Source organism: Thalassophryne amazonica, chromosome 1 (genome assembly GCF_902500255.1).
Source record: "Thalassophryne amazonica chromosome 1, fThaAma1.1, whole genome shotgun sequence".
In the NCBI taxonomy this organism is placed as follows: Eukaryota; Metazoa; Chordata; class Actinopteri; order Batrachoidiformes; family Batrachoididae; genus Thalassophryne; species Thalassophryne amazonica.
In genome coordinates this window covers 57,737,588-57,754,380 of record NC_047103.1, presented here as the reverse complement: position 1 = coordinate 57,754,380, position 16,793 = coordinate 57,737,588, and the positions used below count along the sequence as shown (strand labels likewise).

At 39.0% G+C, this 16,793-nt stretch overlaps 1 protein-coding gene across 1 annotated transcript in view; it reads right to left on the bottom strand.

Moving 5' to 3' along the window:
* Positions 1-16,793, bottom strand: part of LOC117501462 (neuropilin and tolloid-like protein 1) — a 318,979-nt gene that overhangs the window by 175,106 nt on the left and 127,080 nt on the right. The window lies entirely within an intron of this gene.

Here is a 16,793-nt window from a genome sequence, read left to right as displayed (position 1 = left end):
GCAGCATTCTGAACCAGCTGGAGACCCTTGATGCTCAAATGAGGCAGTCAGAAAACAGAACACTGCAGTAGTCAATTCCAGATGAAACAAAGGCATGAATCAGTGTCTCTGCATCCTCCACTGACAGCATAGGTGGAATCCTTGTAATATTACACAAATGAAAGAAAGCAGTGTTATAAATCTCTCTAATGTGCAGATCAAAGGATAAGATAGGATCAAAAATAACCTCAAAATTGTTACCATATTACTTTGTTTTAATACTCACGGTTTTAACTCAAAACATTTGGAGCCAATGTGGATTAAACACAGTGGGTGGATTGTGTTGGTTGGCAAGGAAAAAGTGGTTGAACTTAGGACATAATTTTCAAATGTCTAGGATACACAGAACCACATATTATGGGGTCACTGAATCACAAAGAATAAACTTGCATGAATCTGTCAAACGTACAAGACATTGGTGTAGCTCTCTCTGAGTACCTCTTCTTGGTTCAAAGTGTTTTTGATTGGATTTATTAACTGTTTTCGACAGTGGCATGCTTAATACTGAAGCACAGAGAGAGCTGGACTTTGTGTGCAGAATACAGTATGTGTTTCCATACGTGCCATGTAAAAAAAAAAAAAAGTTTAATATTGATCAAATGGCTCTGCAGTATTTTGTGGTGTTTATGTGAGTTAATGTCACCAAATCTCCTATATGGCCCATAAATTTGAGTGCTTATGTGAATTTTGCAATGTAGCAAAGGGTCTGCAGTGGGTGAAAATTATTTCCATCCATATCTTGACAGTACAGTTAGCTTGCTTGCTCGGGGAAAGTAGCCTTCTGTTGGACAAGCAATTTCTTCGAAAATGCATGGCCCCTATTCTTCTTTTAGCTTTCGGGGTTGCCACAGCGGCAGGATTTTCTCTCACCAAAACATCAGATCTAGGTTGCCAGCTCAGATATACCTTCTGGCAAATTGTAGCTAAATTTTCAGGTCTTCTTTTTAAGAAAATCCTCCTACCACTTCATCATGAAGCTGCATTACTGGGGATATACAGTAAAATCCCCAAGCTTGGATTTTGTGCATCGCAGTGTGATGCATGACGCTCCGCCGGGAGTGTGCACGTCCACTTGACATCAAACCCTCTGCAGTCAAAGTTCAACTCAATCCAACTTTTACTGCTGCACATTGTGATGTAGCTTTGCACATCCAATAGAAACAAGGCATCAGGCCAAAACACGGAAAACAGAGTGCAGAAATGTGCATCAGAGGAACATCAGAACTGCTAATTTATATGCAACGGTTTTAAAAAGAAAATCATTAAAACTGTTTTTTACTTCAAGATTAATTTCCGATTACTGTACATTTTGAAGTTAAAAATGTTTCTTTGAAAACTTAAAAAATGTATAATTAAAATAGCTTTAAGTAAAAAAAAGAGTCTTTACCAATCTTTGATGTTCATTTGTACAACCCCAATTACAATGAAGTTGGGACGTTGTGTAAAATGTAAATAAAAACAGAATACAATGATTTGCAAATCCTCTTCAACCTATATTCAATTGAATACACCACAAAGACAATATATTTAATGTTCAAACTGATAAACTTTATTATTTTTGTGCAAATATTTGCTCATTTTGAAATGGATGCCTGCAACATATTTCAAAAAAGCTGGGACAGTGATATGTTTACCACTGTGTTACATTACCTTTCCTTCTAACAACACTCAATAAGCATTTAGGAACTGAGGACATTAATTGTTGATGCTTTGTAGGTGGAATTCTTTCCCATTCTTGCTTGATGTACGACTTCAGATGTTCAACAGTCAATGGGCGACAGGTCTGGACTGCAGGCAGGCTAGTCTAGTACCCGCACTCTTTTACTACAAAGCCGATCCATCCATCCATTTTCTTCCACTTTATCCGGAGTCGGGTCGCGGGGGCAGCAGCTCAAGCAAAGCCGCCCAGACCTCAAGATCCACACACACCTCCTCCGGGGGAACCATGAGGTGTTCCCAAGCCAGCCGAGAGACGTAGTCCCTTCAGCATGTATTGGGTCTTCCCCGGGGCCTCCTCCCAATGGGATGTGCCCGGAACACCTCTCCAGCGAGCCGTCCAGGGGCATCCGAAAAAGACGCCTGAGCCAAATGTCATCACCTTTCCTTCTAACAACATTCAATAAGTGTTTAGGAACTGAGGACACTAATGGTTGAAACTTTGTAGGTGGAATTATTTTCCATTCTTGCTTGATGTACGACTTCAGTTGTTCAACAGTCCAGGGTCTCCACTGTTGTATTTTGCGCTTCATAATGTGACACACATTTTCAATGGGCGACAGGTCTGGACTGCAGGCAGGCCAGTCTAGTACCCGCACTCTTTTACTATGAAGCTACGTTGTTGTAACACGTGCAGATTGTGGCTTGGCATTGTCTTGCTAAAATAAGTAGGGACGTCCCTGAAAAAGACGTTGCTTGGATGGCAGCATGTGTTGCTCCAAAATCTGGATGTACCTTTTAGCATTGATGGTGCCATCACAGATGTGTAAGTTGCCCATGCCATGGGCACTAACACAACCCCATACCATCACAGATGCTGGCTTTTGAACTTGGCGCTGGTAACAATCAACAATCTGGATGGTCTTTTTCATCTTTTGTCCGGAGGACACGACGTCCATGATTTCCAAAAACAAGTTGAAATGTGGGCTCGTCAGACCACAGCACACTTTCCACTTTGCGTCTGTCCATTTCAAATGAGCTCGGGCCCAGAGATGGCGGGGGCATTTCTGGATGTTGTTGATGTATGGCTTTCGCTTTGCATGGTAGTTTTAACTTGCACTTGTAGATGTAGTGACGAACTGTGTTAACTGACAATGGTTTTCTGAAGTGTTCCTGAGCCCACGCGGTAAGATCCTTTACACAATGATGTCGGTTTTTAATGTAGTGCCTCCTGAGGTATCGAAGGTCACGGGCATTCAGTGTTGGTTTTCGGCCTTGCCGCTTACGTGTAGAAAGTTCTCCAGATTCTCTGAATCTTCTGATTATATTATAGACTGTAGATGATGGAATCCCTAAATTCCTTGCAGTTGAACATTGAGAAACATTGTTCTTAAACTGTTGGACTATTTTTTCATGCAGATGTGCAGTGGTGATCCTCGCCCCATCTTTGCTTGTGAACGCCTGAGCCTTTTGGGGATGCTCCTTTTATACCCAATCATGACACTCATCTGTTTCCAATTAGGTGTTCTTTGAGCATTCACCAACTTTCCCAGTCTTTTGTTTCCCCGTCCCAACTTTTTTGAAATGTGTTGCAGGCATCCATTTCAAAATATAAATATTTGCACAAAAACAAAAATGTCTTTAAGTTTGAACATTAAATATCTTGTCTTTGTGGTGTATTCAGTTGAATATAGTTTGAAGAGGATTTGCAAATCATTTTATTCTGTTTTTCTTTATATTTCACACAATGGCCCAACTTCATTGGAAATGGGGTTGTAAATTAAAACCACAACTTGTCCGTTGTTGTTGTTTCAGATGAGATGATTTCTTGATTAACATAATAATGAACCTTGCACATTTATTTTTAGACAAAAAAAAAAAAAAAAACAGCATGAAAAGTAATGTGTACATTTTTAAGTCTGGTAGATTCATTCATATCTGCAGAAAGAAGACAACGTAAATAAATATTTATCATGAACACTGTTAAGTTTTGCATTTAATACATGAACCCATGAGACAAGTCTCTTGAACAAAGTGAGGAAACGGGCTTTAACACGAGTAAAAACACACAACAGAAACCAAGTCAAGCGGGTAACACGACAGTGGTGACAGGATTATCAAACATAAAACTAGGGATGTCCCGATCAGGTTTTTTTGGCCCCGATCCGATTCCGAGTCATCTGATTTTGAGTATCTGCCGATACCGAGTCCTGATCCGATACTTTAAAAAACTGAATGAATAATGAACAAATGCTAAATATATAATATTTTCATTTTAATCACCTTATTTTATTATTTATCACTTAAACAGTGCACTTCTCCTTGAGGTGGCTTGAACAATCAAGTAATAATCTACCAGACTTAAAAAAGTACAAATTTCCATGTTATTTTATTTGTTTAAAAGTAAATGTCCAAGGTTCCTTATGTTAAACAGGAAATTATCTAATCTGAAATAACACGTGGTTTCAATTTACAGATGAAAGGTTTGTAAAGAACCATTTATTGATTTAGCTATTTTAATTACAAGTGTTCTACTAAACTTTTTTTTTTAACAGTAATCAGAAATTTTGAGGTAACAAACAACAACAAAAAACATTTCCAAGGATTTTTCTTCAGTAAACTCCTCTTTAAATGAGCAGTCCTGTGACACGTTTCTGTTTTGTAGAGATCAGTGGTTTCTGCACTGATCTGTTTTGTAGAGATCAGTGGTTTCTGCACCGATCTGTTTTGTGCCGGTCAGTGGTTTCTGCCACTAGTCTTCCGTGTTTTGGCCCAACGCGTCGTTCCTATTGGACAACGCGAAGCTACGTCACAGCTCAGAGCGTCGAAAGTTGGATTGGGTTGAATTTTGACTGCGTCAGCCTGCCGACAAGCGGCAATGCGCGCTCCCATCAGAAGCATCGCTTTAGCTCAGCTTTTGATGCGATGCTTCTGACGCCTCTAAAAAGCAACACGTCTCATTGAAAATAATGCTTTTCGACTGATTCCTGATGCCAACGCGTGAAAGGCTCATTTTCTGCAATAATGAGCTTGAAATAGCGCTGAACAAAATAATGAGGATAAAATCTATATCAGATTCCTGATTGGGATGCAACATCTGATTTCGATCAAGTCTGAAGCCACATGATCAGGCCGATTTCCAATCACGTGATCGGATCGGGACATCCCTACATAAAACTATAACAGGAGGTGACAATGATAAACACATACAACAAGAATGCGGGATCATGTGACCAATGAGAGGGAACTAACAAATAAACAGGGAAATGGTGCAGGCTTCAATACACAGAGGATAAACGATCAAACAAGCAACAGTTGTGGAGTGTGACAATAGGGGAAACCGGAACCAAAGACATACATACATACAGAACATACATACAGAAACGAACATACGAAAGGTGATTAACATGGAACTCGATAGTGAACAAGGTGCAAATCAGGCAAACAAAACATAAATATAAAGTCACCATGGGACTGAAACATAACGACCAAAACACAGAGGACACAGACTGAGGACCAATCACAAAGACCAAGAACATCCAGACCAGACACTGACATGGGAAGAGATCACAAGGATGACCAACATGGATGATAGACAGAGACAGGGGAAAGAACACAACTAACAAAAGGACACAGACAGAAACTCATGACAAAAAGCACACCAAGGACAGAACACAAAACAGAATCACAGACACAGACAAGGGACAAACCACAACAGAAGACAACATGAAATGATGTAACAATGGCTGCAGTGTGTCTTTTAATTAGGATTTTTCAATGTGACGTAGACCTCATGATGAAATCATTTTTTAAAGTTAGTCATTTCAACATTTAAATACATCCTCATTAACTATGTGATTGCTTTTAATGTTGTAATCAGGACAGAGTAATTTCTAAAATGTGAATTTGACTATTCTAGTGATTGTGAATGCTTTGACATTATGCACAAAAGGGGTGGGGCTTCTTCTACTTGTGCAAGTGTCTTATTGACTGAACTTTGACTTCAGGGACATGTTTAATGATTCATTCATTTAATGTTAAAAAACAAAAGGAAAGAGCTTTTTCAAATAATCAAATACTTGCTCTTTAAAGAGCCTTTGTTTTATTTAGAGGTGTAGCAGCAGGCGTGAGTTTTCAGAGATGACAGGTGAGCTGGACCCTCAGGACATTTAACCAGATGAAGGTCTTCTCTGCAGCCTCAACCTGTTGGTGGCATTTTGGAAACACTTTCCCCAGATTTTGAAGAGCGGAGTCTCTTCTTCCTTCTGGATTTCAGGTTTTGATGTTCACTTCCATCAATGGAAGTTTTTGAAGTACATCTGTATTTACAAGGTTCTTTGCATAGCAAATGTTGAAATGTTCCTGATGTCAGACAAATTAATAAATATGTTTCTTAAAATATAAAGAAACACAATCAGTGCTGTGCTGTTTTCTTTAAGGTCTGATTACTAGGTAGTTGAAAAAATTAAATAAATCTGTTATGTAAAATTGAGGCTGTTCTTGTAGTCACAGCAGTAACAATAAAAAATATGATCGTGTAGATTTATTTGGTAAAAGTAAAAATAGATAAAAAATTTACAAATAGAAAACATCACTCAGCTCAACTAAGTGATTGATTCTGCAGCTAAAGGCTAAGCTAACCATTAGCTGATAAAATGTCAGTGTCCAGTGGTGCACTAACTTCAAGCTTTGTTTTCAGATTACTCACTGACCTCAGACAAATTTGCAGAAGCTCCGTTGTTCAAACTGGGTGTGTGTGTACATATACAAAAGTGAAGAATTCGGATTGAGCGAGTCTGCTTAATCACACTGGCTGCTGTCTCTCTCTCTCTCTGCCTGGGTCTGTAGGTCTCTGGCCAGGTTGGCCACTTCAGCTCCGCCCTGTCACTTCAGCTCTATCCAGCCTCTGCTGAAAAAAAGCTCCTCCCAGACAGTCCTCACAGACTGTTTCACTTTTTCCTGACACAAATCCATAATTCCGACTGTCAGTGTTGTTCACCGGACGCTTGAAATCTGCACCCGCGTCCAGACACACTGTTGCCACGTCCACTTTTGAAAAAAAAAAAAAAAAAAAAAGGCAAGCAGACACAGCAGAATGGTCATGTGGTGCACACGGTGTGAACGGCCCTTGACACTGTGGCAGACATTCAACACATAATAGACACTGTGGACATAATTAATTCACCATCCCAAGTGTCATCACCTGTGGTTAGAGTGTGTTCCCTGTTTTGCATGCGATAACACGTTGAGATGTGCGAAGCGCATATCAAAGTGTCTCGGCTCCTTTGATGTTTTCTCGTTCGGACCCCCGCGTGGGTAATGGCCAATGTTTGTTCCTGTTTCCTGTCAGGACCCCTGCATGGGTAATGGGGGAGGTTTGTTCCTGTTATGCATGTGACAAAACACTGACGTGTGAAGAGCATACCAAAGTGTCTCAGCCCCATTGATGTTTCCCGTCAGGGCCCCTGTGTGGTTAATGGGCAGGGTCGAGCCATTCAAAAAGTCTCTGTATTGTGTAAACCAAAAGAGAAATAAATGGCACACCTTTGCATTGTCAAAATGGGAAATTGTTGGTCCTTCTTTCATCAATCATAATTTCCACAACAGGTCAATAAGTAGGTCATAGTTCAACTACATGGATGGCAATGGTGTACAGCGATGTTTTCTTCATTTTTCAATGTTTGGTGCAAAAAAGAACTATTAGTGGATTCAATAACGACCAGGTGGACAAAGGTTCAGGAGTGAATGGATGAAGTTACATGGAGCAGATCGTGAGATTGCATTGAAAGTAAGTGACCATTCTATCAGTGTAAACACAAAAATGAATGGTAAAATGGCAAATGGACAGCATTTATGTAGTGCTTTTCCATCTGCATCAGACGCTCAAATCGCTTTATAATTATGCCTCACATTCACCCCGATGTACATACAAGGCGCTCACTATACACCGGGAGCAATAGGGGATTAAGGACCTTGCCCAAGGGCACTTAGTGATGTTCCAGTCAGGCGGAGATTTGAACCGAGGATCTTCTGGTCTCAAGCTCAACACCTTAACCACTAGACTAAATTCACTGTTACAGTGTCAGAATAATATTTGATTCTTGAGGACTTCAGTGAATAAAATTTCATAGTTTATCAATTCATACAGTTTTATCAATCACCCATTTCTCTTTTTGAGTGTTTTGTTTTGTGTAATTTTGATGAGGAGCCAAAAGTGTTCAGCTTAGAGGTTGCAAAAACCTCTGCATATAATTTTGAGTTTCAAATGCGTGAATAGAACCCAGGTCCTGCAAATCAGAGGCCAAGACTTCAATTCTTACACAGGACACTCCAATTGTTATTTAGATTTTCTGTTAGCATTTTAAAATATGAGACAGTGCCTGCACACATTGTTTATGTGGTAATAAATTTAGTATTTTTATTACTTGTTTTTATTTAGATTTTTTTTCAGTGATGAAGAAGATCCAGAAACTCTAGTCATTATCCACAAATCCAGTTAAGACATTTTTGTGAAACTGTGACACAGGGAAAACTGATAGCCAATCAAGAGATTCTGAGGATTAATAAACTGGTTGACTTATTCAGAAAGACAAGCAACAAAAAGAAGAGGAAGGCGACTGAAGCCGTGGAGCTTCTTATTGTCAGGGCGGGTGGATGCCCGGCAACTGTAGTGGCTGGACCTGCAATGCAGACTCCCAGACTAGGCTTAGGTGTAAGAGAAAACATGGTCTTTATTCCAGGCTCAGGTACAGTACACATGTGGTCAATCAGCAGAGCAGACGTACAATCAGGATCAGGCAAAAACACCGTCATGGTTGAGCGGGGGTCAGAAGCATGAGCAAACACAGACATCTGGGATGATGCAAGAGACATGGTCGAGGAGAACATTAAAAATACGGTACAAGGCAAGGCAAAAATCAGGACTGAAAATGAGTGGTGGAATGTGTACAATGACAACAACCTGGCAGAGGAGTGATGGCTGGGAGGTGTTTAAGTAAGGAGGTGTTAATTATGTGCACGTGAGGAACACTCTAGAAAGGGGACATGGTTCATGGGCAAAGGCTAAGCACAGTGCAAGATAGTGAGGAAGGGAGTCCACCAAGTGAAGTGATGTAATAGACAAAGATGTGTGAGCAGGTGCAAAGTAGTGAGAACATAATCAGAGGGGTGTGAGGGAAACAGGGAACTGTAAACAGAGACTGAGGACAGAATGGAATATAACAATGAACTGGGCATGAACACGAGAACTAATCAGAGAATAAATGGAAAATAAATACTAAAGCTAAACTAAACAGGAACTGACTAAGAAAACAAAGTGGTTAAACAAACTATAAGAAAAACAGTGACTACACGATAACAGAAAACAAAACCCAACATAACCACATAACTGATAACACAAATGAAATGAGAAAAATAAACAAGTAGAGAACAAATGATCAATAATGAACACACAAACTGACAGATCAAAACTAGAACGGAACTGAACCATGCCTGAAGTATACAAAGAAAAATAGAACACATTAAGAAAATAAACAAGTAATAACTCAAAGCGGGAGCAGATGGTGGAAAAGAGGTAAAAAATAGGATCAAAGCCCAGATCTGGGCCAAAATGTGACACTTATTATATTACAAATAAAATAACAGATACTGTTTGACAATCACTTCTCTGATGGTAAAAATCTGCAAATTTTAAAAATAAATATTTTGCAATATTTCAATGCTTGTTTATTGAAAAGTTGATGTACTGTTTAATTCTACATTGGTTGTATGACTTGAACATAAATATCTATATTCAAAAATATAATATGAACCACTGTAATTCTTCGATAAGAAAAACGTGTGTTCTATACTTTGGCCACAGAGCTAGATTTTTTTTTTTTTTACATTTTCAAGCATGTTTAGTGTATTCAACAAAAAATAAGTATTAATCATGTATTTTCTTTCGTTTTGAATGGTACTGCTGCATACAGACAGTGACCTGTAAAAAAAGAGTGTAGTGGATTTTTTTTTTAATATATATATATATAAAAGTGCTACATTTCATTAAAAAAATTAAATAAAAAATTGGTCTTCCATTTCCTCACTATGTTCCTCACAGTGGAAACTGACAGCTGAAATCTCTGAGCTAGCTTTGTGTATCCTTCCCCTAAACCATTATGTTGAACAGTCTTTGTCTTCAGGTCATTTGAAAGTTTAGAGGCTCCCATGTTGCCACTCATTAGAAAAGATGCAAAGAGGGGAAACATTTGCAAATTGTCACCTTAAAAACCCTTTCTTGTGATTGGATTCGCTAAAGGAGGTGATGAGCTTACCAAACCAATTTTGTGTTCCAATAATTAGTGCTCAATGTCTTCAAATCCATCAAATAACGAGGATGCCCAAATTAATGCACCTGCCCAATTTTGTTTAAATAATTATTGCACACTTTCTGTAAATACTTCATTTCACTTCTCAAATGTCAGTGTTTCCGTCTGCTATATGACATATTTCACTGAAATTTCTACTCCATACAGCCAATGACTTATAAAGGAAAATCATGAAAATTATCAGGGATGCCCAACCTTTTGCATACAACTGTATGAACTGGAAATTTTAAAGTAAAATATATGACTACATAGATCCACAGACCCCTTAATCAATCAAACTGTTATGATGCAAATTCCATGCCTTCAAACTCTTGTAAACATTCAAAGGTCGGCACGAGGCACTTACGAAAGTGGTCAGAATGTTTAACTTGGTGATCAACATGTGCAATAGTGGTTAGCAGTATAATTGACATACAGTGAGGAAAATTAGTATTTGAACACCCTGCGGTTTTGCAAGTTCTCCCACTTAGAAATCATGGAGGGGTCTGAAATTTTCATCTTAGGTGCATGTCCACTGTGAGAGACATAATCTTAAAAAAAAAAAAAAAAAAAAAAAAATCCGGAAATCATAATGTATGCTTTTTTTATATAATTTATTTGTATGTTACTGCTGAAAATAAGTATTTGAACACCTACCAACCAGCAAGAATTCTGGCTCACACAGACCTGTTAACTTTTCTTTAAGAAGCCCTCTTATTCTGCACTCTTTACCTGTATTAATTGCACCTGTTTGAACTTGTTACCTGTATAAAAGACACCTGTTAACACACTCAAACAATCACACTCCAACCTGTCTACCATAGCCAAGACCAAAGAGCTGTCTAAGGACACCAGGGACAAAACTGTAGACCTGCACAAGGCTGGGATTGACTACAGGACAACAGGCAAGCAGCTTAGTAGAAGACAGCAACTGTTATAATTATTTATTAGAAAATGGAAGAAACACAAGATGACTGTCAATCTCCTTTGGTCTGGGATTCCATGCAAGATCTCACTTTGTGGGGTAAGGATGATTCTAAGAAAGCTCAGAACTACACAGGAGGACCTGGTCAATGACCTGAAGAGAGCTGGGACCACAGTCACAAAGATTACATTAGTAACACATGATGCTGTCATGGTTTAAAATCCTGCAGGGCAGCAAGGTCCCCCTGCTCAAGCCAGCACACGTCCAGGCCTGTTTGAAGTTCACCAGTGACCATCTGGATGATCCAGAGGAGGCATGGGATAAGGTCATGTGGTCAGATGAGACCAGAATAGAGCTTTTTGGAATCAACTCCACTTACCATGTTTAGAGGATGAGAACAACCCCAAGAAAACCATCCCAACCATGAAGCATGGGGGTGGAAACATCATACTCTGGGGGTACTCTTTTGCAAAGAGGACAGGACGACTGCACCGTATTGAAGGGAGGATGGACGGGGTCGTGTATTGTGAGATTTTGGCAAACAACCTCCTTCCCTCAGTAAGAGATGGGTCATGGCTGGGTCTTCCAGCATGACAATGACCCCAAACACACAGCCAGGGCAACTAAGGAGGGGCTCCGTAAGAAGCATTTCAAGGTCCTGGAGTGGCCTGGTCAGTCTCCAGACCTGAACTCAATAGAAAATCTTTGGAAGGAGTTGAAACTCCAAACCTGAAAGATCCAGAGATCTGTATGGAGGAGTGGACCAAAATCCCTGCTGCAGTGTGTGAAAACCTAGTGAAAAACTACAGGAAACGTTTGACCTCTGTAATTGCAAACAAAGTCTACTGTACCAAATATTAACACTGATTTTCACAGGTGTTCAAATACTTATTTGCAGCAGTAACATACAAATAAATTATTAAAAAAAATCATACATTGTGATTTCCGGATTTTTTTTTTTTTTTTTTTTAATTATGTATCTCACAATGGACATGCACCTAAGATGAAAATTTCAGACCCCTCCATGATTTCTAAGTGCGAGAACTTGCAAAACCGCAGGGTGTTCAAATACATATTTTCCTATATAGAAGTATAATTGACAAATATACAGATCTGAATTTTACCTTCATTTCACAATTTGTTCACAATGTCATATTATTTCAGAAAGGGAAGGATATATTATGCTATACACGCATCGCCCCTGAAATGTTTTGTAGCCCATGCATCTAGATGCGAGGTCTGTCAATAAAGTAACTGACCTTTTTATTTTTTTTTTAACTATGAGGGTACGAGGGTTCAAGCTTGTCTGACGTAAAAACATATGAATCAAATCCATATAGTTTAAAAAAAAAACAAAAGGTCCGTTACTTTATTGACAGACCTCGTATGTATCAGATTGTTTTTAAAGGGACAGATGCATGCTCCATTGGCTAATGATATTGGCTTTCTGAAGCAGTTGGAGTGTTGGTCTGACATGGCCAATCCTACCTTCGCTCTGTGTTGGTGTTGATATGCTGAGTTGTTGCTTCTCCACTGCAGATTGATACACATGGTCACTATGATTACTTAATCTTTTCTGCAACCTTGTCTTTCACAAAATTCCACTCATAAATATAATGCACTCAAGTAGAGCGGTTGGACTGGGGAACTTTATTCTTACTGAGCCGCAGATAATACAAAGACATACTTATTTTTGGTGCTCAGTCGAAATAAGAACTCTCCATCTACGGGTGACAAAATACACCTGCTGAGATGATTGATGTGTCACTCTGCAATTCAAAGTGAAGCACGATCAGCTTTATGTAAATATCTCTGACTGTTTGAATGCATAGGTTAGATCACATAATGGATTTTCGTCAATTACACCAGATTCTTGAGTAAAATGTAAAATGTTTCTGTAATAAAAGCAGCTTCATTTATCAGTGCCTGGAAGTACATTAGTTTAGCATCTAAATGGCCAAACACAAACCTGCAGAGTGATGATGGATGGTGTCCAAGGTGATCACAAAGATAAATACATATTGTATGCACATTGCATTTACTTGTGACTGCAACCTTTGAAGTGCAATAAAAAAATGGAGCGGAACACTCTGATCTCCCAGAGAGAATAACCCTGTTGGTCAGATTCAGTGCAATCAAAAGGACTGCGTGTTTCTCAATGAGTGCCAGGGAATTAAGATCCCTTGAATGAGAAATGAAATCACACAGCACTGTCTTTCATCTTCAGTTGAATCAATAGTATTCATGAAGTATGTTAGAGCACTGCTTGCAGAATTCTGGCATAATACTTTTCTCTAATTTGAGCAGAAATGAGCTTCTTTCAACACATTCAAGTCCTCTGACTAAAATGTCAAATGCATTCCCAGTGGAATTAGACCTTCATGAGAGTAGCTATTCCAAAAATACAAACAGTTCCATCATCCAGTTTGGTGAGTTTGGGTTTTCCTCTGCTTGTGTGTTTGATAGACATCCAGAGTAGCCGGCAGTGGAGTGCAGCCCTGGCTTTGAAGTTCAAACCCAGAGTGTTAGAGTATTCAGGATGACTTTGATCAAACCCAGTAGTGTGTCACTATCACACACACACACACACGCGCGCATGCACACTACAGGGATGGCAAAAATACAAGGTTGCTTTCAAGATGCTTAAAACCAAGGTTAGAGTGCAAGGAAGGGGGTCGATGAAATGGTTGAAGAACTGATGTCTGTTTAAATAAAGAGAAACCAAGCTAGTAAATCTAGGTTCACTGGCATTCTGCTTATTTTTTAGCATTCACTTTAATTCATTTAATTAACTAGTGCAGTGCCCGTAGAAAGTTTGTATTCCCATAGAAAATTCAGAGCTTAAGTATGTTTTTCATGGGTGGTCGTATGAGGCTGTGTTTAAAGGTGGGATGTACAAAGAGGTGTACTTACTCTTACATACTTTTAACAGACAAAGTGTACATTTCTTAAGATATGGATAACACAGACACAAAGAGAAACAAATAGTTATTTTAAGAAAAAGACTGACATTCATTCAACATGGTCAGACATATACACACAGCGATATAGGAAGGAATAAACACAGATAGAGTGCATGAAGCACAAACATATGGATGTGAATACAGTAGTTATTATTGATAATATGGGACATTTAAGTTTGTTGTGAAATGCTCCCCACAACAGCCCTAGATTAAAGGTTCACTTTTTAAGACATTTTTTTCATACTATTACTAATACTAACACTACTTAATAAGAATAATCATTTCAAAAACTAAAATGTTTAGAAATAATTTAAATGTTAGAAAAAAATGTAGGTTACAAATGGTCAGTTTTACCATTACAGTGCTGTCAACATTTAAACATGAGGTCAAGAAAGGTGTCTTTACCTTATTATTATATATTTTTTTATTAAACAAGTGCTTATGTTCACTGAATTCAAGAAAGGGTGACTATAAAGTGAGTATTGGCAAAACGGGTTGTCATTTTCATGTTGAGGTGGCGGGGGGGGGGGGTGGGGGGGTGTTGGCAGCTGTGAAAGTAACTAGTAATCTAACTTAGTTACTTTTAAAATTGAGTAAAAGTAACTAATTTACTTTTTCAAGGAGTAATCAGTAATTGGATTACTTTTTCAAAGTAACTGTGGCAACACTGGTCCCAAGTATGTTGCACATGTTCAAAACACTCTTGATGCCATCGATATGCGACACACATCGGACGGTGGTCTATGTGCAGTTTTTGCCTCATTTGATCACATCCTACATATTCTGACGGCATCAGAACAGCATCTGAAATGATCTGATCGCGGTTGATTGAGCTCTGAGATCAATCGGTCACAGCAAAGCCTACCGACATGCTGTGCTACGGATGTCCACCTCCACTGGTCGCCGGCCAGGGAGAGCAAAGGAAATGTTGATATGTAATAACATGTATGTGGCACGCTTTCATCATGTACAGTGGGTGTGAACAGCATGCAATCAAACTGTCTGCCGTTGCGCCGTTGTTGATAGTTGATAATAAGCATTTTTTATGTCATTTGAGTCTATGTTTTATTGACATGTTACATTATATTATTAGTTGAATGTATTATTTAGGGCCCAAGCAACGATGACTAAAAGTTGTCCGACAAGCACCCTCTTGAAATCACACTGTTTAGTATTATTTATTGTTCTTTATGCTTTTGAAGCCCCAATTTCGCCTCTTTCCCATGCTCAAAAACTGACCAAACTTTGCAAAGTCATTCGGCCGGATCCAAAATTCAAGATTTTGGGGGTTGCAAACATGCTCGCAAGGGAATGGTGCCCCCTACAAATTTTCAAAAGACCCTCCACATTGGGTTTTTTTAGTCAAAATTTGGTACAATATTTAACATGCTAGGATGCACAAAAAAGTCTCCTAAAGTCGTGGTGAAAAATCAACACGAAGTCAGCCATTTTGATTTGAAGTTTCAATTTTTACGTAATTTTTGCCATTTTTGGCCATTTCCAGGACTTATGTTTGAAACACATCGTTTCAATTCCAACGGCTGTCACGCCCACATATGTCATTATAGATCCTTCACACTTTCTGGACATGATGAGAGCTCTACCTTGAACATCCCTATATACCAACTTCCCACCTAACTCATAGCGCCCCCCGGTGGTAAGAGCAAGTGTCCTGTTTATACTTTAACAGGTACTGATGTTACATAGTTAACCCCATCAACTTCATTCCACTTCTAAAACATGCAGAACAAGTTGGTGAATGTACATGATGATCGCCGTGAATCTACAAGTAATGGCGTCCATGTGGCACCATGCCGAATATCGATTTTTCACCATGAAATTACGTTCTTCCTTTTGATGGCTTTAATTTTGTGATATCATCATGAAAATTGATACACAGGTCAAGAATGACAACCTCTTACATGTGATAGGGGTGTCGCCCATAGGCAGGGCAAAATGCCTCTATAGAGCCCCCTTGCAACTCTCAAAAACCCCTCCCCATAGGGGTTTTTTGGAGGAGGGAGATGAAAATTGGCACATGTGTGACTTGCACAGATGTACAAAAAAGTCTCTTGCAACAATGGTCTACCCCAAACACGAAGTCGGCCAAGTTGAATTTTCATGTCATCTTGGTGTGATTTCCACACGTTGTATTTGAACAAACTCCTCGTAGGAATTTTGTCCAGTGTACTTTATATTTCTTTCAGATCATCCAGAGACTATACTCATCAAAAGTTATTAATAGCTTTTTTCTATTTTGATAGCTTTAATTTTGTCATATCATCATGGAAATTGATACACAGATGACCTCTTACATGTGATAAGGGTAGCCTGTGATAGTGATTTTGTCCCGCCCATGGCATTTTGTCCATGGACGGGACAAAATGCCTCTATAGCGCCCCCTTGCAACTGTCAAAAACCCCTCCCCATAGGGGATTTTTTGAGTAGGGAGATGAATATTGGTACATGTGTGACTTGCAAAGACGTACAAAAAATTCTCTTGCACCAATGAGCGACGAGTAAAAGTCTTCTGACGAGGACCCTCTTGAAATCACACTGGCCTGGGGAGGCAGTGGCACAGGATGTGAGGGCCCGTCCATGACTGCTTGCAATCCGAGTTCATATTGTTTTCAAAAATCTGTTTTATTATCAATTATATGAAAATAAAAGCATTCCTATTAAACAGGTTATTGGAAGTGACTCAGAAAAAAATAAACAGAACATTTAGAATATTTAAAACAGCAAATCCTCATTACTCCCAACCTCCTGAACACAGTTTATTTAAACTGGAACTTACAGAAAATATAAGATTTTATTCAGCTTATGTACTTACTGAAACTTTGTAGAAATTATGTCTCTTAAGTG